The 4,577-nt window shown below is 37.8% G+C and overlaps 1 protein-coding gene across 2 annotated transcripts in view; it reads left to right on the top strand.

The window, feature by feature from the left end:
* The first annotated feature begins 2,240 nt into the window (after positions 1-2,240).
* LOC139142113 (blood vessel epicardial substance-B-like) overlaps positions 2,241-4,577 on the top strand; it is a 13,412-nt gene continuing 11,075 nt past the window's right edge. The window contains exon 1 of one of the 2 annotated variants that reach the window (XR_011554299.1): positions 2,241-2,537. The gene's annotated coding sequence lies outside the window, so the exon portion shown is untranslated. The remainder of the gene's footprint in view (positions 2,538-4,577) is intronic. The other variant, XM_070711936.1, reaches the window with a different exon arrangement.

The following is a 4,577-nucleotide window of genomic DNA, read 5'->3' as shown; positions in this document are numbered from 1 at the left end:
AAGTCCAGATATCGATTTTGAAGTGTATATTTGTTCGCGTATGTCATGATCAAATTTTCCTTTTATCTGATGTGGGGGAAATAATGATGGAACTCGTCTCTGGTGAACGGCCTCGAAAGGGTTGGGTTACAGGTGCATTGTGGGAAGCTACGTCACTCCCTTCCACCAAACTGGTTGGCGAATAGACATGTAGTATATTTGTCGTGAAAGAGGTTTGTTCGTGTATGGAGTCGTAACAAGGCATTTTATACACAAATAATTGGGATCTGTTTTGTGAGAATCACGAACAGCGTTTAGCGAACAGCGAACACGCTAAAATCTCTGTTGGTGCTTTACACAAAATTACGTCCCTTTCTTGACTTTAAAATGGGAAAGCTGTAATTTTACTTACTATTCTGGCCGAGTATTTATCAATATTTTCTTGTTAAGCTCACTCGGGAAACCAATGAGTGAACTAATTTTTTGGACAGCAACCATATAATGGTAGGCGCTTACAGACATAATGCGTTTAATAAGTTCGGAAATAACGTTGGCGATTTTATAACATGAGCCTCTTACGCGATTGCGCATACCTTGAAACAGTTTCATATAGACGCTGACTGTAGCTTTGTGTTACTATGAAAATCCTGATATAAAGTCCATACGATAAAACGTAAACATAAACTGGAAATGTATACGATAAAAATATCATGCTGTAGGAGATAGTCACTGAAAATTATGTCTTTCGGTGGAAATATAATTTTAACGCGCATTGATGAAAATGCTTGACCTTTAAAATACACATGCCCTAGAGAATTGTTTCAGGAAAGTTTATAATGACGTCTCACATACTCAGATTACATTATCATTTTTGTAAATTCGAGCTCCAAGTGAATATATGAAACACAAATGAGGAAAACAATATCTTGTCCATAATGCTGCCCCATTATTCGTTAACTATGTTTATTAATTTTGTCTGCAAAAAGGTTCCGTTTTTTTCTGCAATTATGACTTTGTTTCAGGTCATCGCCGTAATATTTCAAGACCTGCTCGCCATGTCTTTCTTTATTCTGTAATTTCGCCTGTAATTTTTCTGTGATTTCTCGCCGTGGAATTCCAAAACAAACGACGATCAAACGGTCAAAATGATTCCGGCACATTGTGAAGATTTATCGCAACACTGAAATCTCGGTAGATTTTATTTTGAGCCATTGCTTCCCTCCAATCCTTAAGAACGACAGAAGCGGAAAAGTAAGTATTTGTAGTGAATCCAAAAAACAGCCAGTGTTACAATTTCTTATGTCTTATATCAAAGTAATCGCGAAAAAAAACCAACAAAAATAGAATCTCTAATCGAATCACTTTTGCTCAGTATCAAGTTTACTTTACTGCTGATAAATGAAGGCCGCACTGTGATGAGAACTCTTTGGGGTTTTTTGTTGTTGTTTTGGTTCTGTTTAAAGTAGATTGCGCCTCGAAGACAGATATTCAGACGCTCAAATTTCTACAATACAGCATTGGTCTACCACTTGTGGGTATTCATTTTGAATCCCACCATTAAAATTAATTTCACACCAGCTCATTTGTGTGACAATCGAAAATTTAATTAATTTTTCCCATAGATTTAACAAAGGGGTGGCGGCCATTTTCACTTGTCAATGTCGGGGGAGTTGGGATAATTCAGTTTAGTAAGCACAATACCAAACGTTGCACGATGATTCCCTTATTTTTATTCTAGATTTTGAAAGAGGAATGGTTTAAAGTTTCCTTCAGGAAAATTTGAGCAGAAGTTTAAGTCTTTCACTTTCGTACTTTCTTAAGACTCTACGACCTCGTCTTTTCTCGAGTTACGCTTTTAACCACAGACAAGGAGAATTGTCTCTGTTTTATCTGACAGCACACAAAACTAATTATTTTAATGCGCTTTCAGATCACCAATTTCCAATTTTCAATTCTCGGAAAAAAATCCCCTTTTTACACCGGCTTAACCATTGTTAACAATAAGATACCAATTGAAAGATGACACTTTGTGGCATGGTAAGCTGTGCAACCAAGCGATTCAAAGGGGGATAGAGCACCCGATCACCTTTTAGGACAATTATCGGTCACCTGGACGACATCAAAGCTTAAGCGCTCTAAAAAATCGATTACCACGCAAATTAGAACGGCGACCTTTGACCAGAGCAGTAATGAAAAGCACCGCCTGATCATCGCGTCAGCGGCATTACAATCTTCCTGCGACTGATTACGCCTAGGTTTCCTAGCAATAATTAGAATACTATAGCCGTCGCCTCAAAACAACGAAAGGTTACATCATGCACGTGATACACTTTCCTTTACATTTTGAAGCATCCGCGTGATTCAAAGACACCTTTCTGAAAAATTTTCAGCGTGTTAAATGGTCTAGTTTTCTGAAAGGCGCGGTTCTTCGACCTTTGACGCGAGGGAGGATAAACAGATACAGCGCACACAGAACTGAAGCCGAGGAGGTAACCTGACCGAAACACATACGGCGAAAGCGTGAGTGAGAGGAACAGGTCCCGGTAGGGGGAACGCCGGTGAGTCGTCTCGATTAATATCATTGGTCAGTTCATCGTGGCCGACTTCTCATCTCAAAAGATGGAACATTGAATAAATAATGACGAAGATGGTGGTTCATACGCATCAATCTGTAACGGGTTTGAAGAGTTCAGAGCGCGTAGAACTAGCAATCACAGTCCTGGCTAGCAGTTCACAACACCTTTCACGCCCGACTCCACAGTAAATAGCATAGCGAGTCCTATTTCAGAAACAGAAATATTCTCTTATTGAAATTCCTGGCCGTCAATTTGCGGCGTGTTTGGATCAGTGATAAGCCTTCAAAAAGGTATTCGTCATAATTCTAAGGATGTTTCCATGACGACGATCCCTCCTTCCCCCGATGGAATATCGCGTATCATTTCGATAAACGTTCCTTTAAACGTGGCTGACAAATGTGTCGGATAAAATGCACGTTTGCTTCATTTTATTAAGTCTTTTTTCTTAATTTTAAACTTGAATGTGTTTATGTTCGCGACATTGATTATGAAATACTACTTTACCGTGTTTACGAATGTGAAAAGGATGGTTAACTGTGAGAGTAACAAGCATTCGAGTTTATGTTTACACACACATACATAGATACATAGATACATAGATACATAGATACATAGATAGATACATACATAGATACATACATACATACATAGATACATAGATACATAGATACATACATAGATACATACATAGATACATACATACATACATACATACATACATACCCGGTACATATATAGATACATAGATACAAACACAAAATGTATGCCTCGCTGTTATATGCATCGTGTATATATATATATATATATATATATATATATATATATATATATATATATATATATATATATATATATATATATATATATACCTGTGTGTGTACTTCTAGTTTTAACTAACAAGCCACAAATGAGACTGAGCTCCGCTGTTTCTTTGTGTTTTGTGATTGAATGTACTGTCAAACAGAAATCTACGAACACATTACCTTATAGTTAGTGCATGTCAAATGTCTGCTTTTTATGTTTCTTCGATCGATAGATAGATAGATAGATAGATAGATAGATAGATAGATAGATAGATAGATAGATAGATAGATAGATAGATAGATAGATTGATAGATAGATAGTGTAGTCGTTGCAAAACGCGTTGGAATAAATATAAATTTATCTACGTGAATGTACAGTCAAGTTACCCTGGTACAAAGTAATTTTACAAGAGTGTTACGTGACATTACGTCTTCCCTTGATAGACACATCGTCACATAGACACGTATTGCTGCATATTTTGCCTTGGGAAACTGTCCGTCAGCAGGAGGGCGATATTGCACTGAGATCGAAACTCCATTCGTGATGTGCCTAATCCCTTTGTACTCAATCTTCTTCCCCGGGAGCCGTACACATATGCTGACGTCAATGCCGTATTAGATGGCAAATCTTTACAAGTCTAAATAAATGATTTACGAAAAGTAAAATATCTACAATAAGTCGATCTGATTCTTCGTGAACAGACGAAAAGTCACACCAATATAAATTATTTATTGCTGGCAGCGGGATAGCATAGGGATTACTGTTTCCTCTGACGTTTTGCATAATCTTGTCTGGATAAGGTGCTCCCGACTGATATGGAATAATGTATGTGAGCTCCTTCCGTGAGTCGGTAGGTTTTTCTCTGAAGTTGTAAAACACAGCACAGGGATGAAAGATTAACGAATTGACACGTTAAAAGAAGGATGTATCTATTTAGGAAACACACTTCCTGTCAAAGCAGCTAGTCTTGTTTCAGCAGTTTCGTTAATTTTGCATGCGTTTTCCATCATTAGCCTAGAAGCCCATATGCCGTGCGCACATCCATGCAACTCAATTTGAGTAAAGGGCAACCCGTCACAGCAAAGACATATGAGCAAACAGGACCTGACCCATTACCCAATCGCTAATAATTATTTGAATAAGTGGATGAGCAAGAAATTGTTTGTGGAACTTACATTTTCACCATGTTCTTTCCATGCCCCCCCCCCCTCTCTCTCT

This window comes from Ptychodera flava, chromosome 10 (genome assembly GCF_041260155.1).
Source record: "Ptychodera flava strain L36383 chromosome 10, AS_Pfla_20210202, whole genome shotgun sequence".
Taxonomy (NCBI): domain Eukaryota; kingdom Metazoa; phylum Hemichordata; class Enteropneusta; family Ptychoderidae; genus Ptychodera; species Ptychodera flava.
Note: the sequence above shows the minus strand (reverse complement) of the source record. Positions and strands in the feature narration are given on the sequence as shown.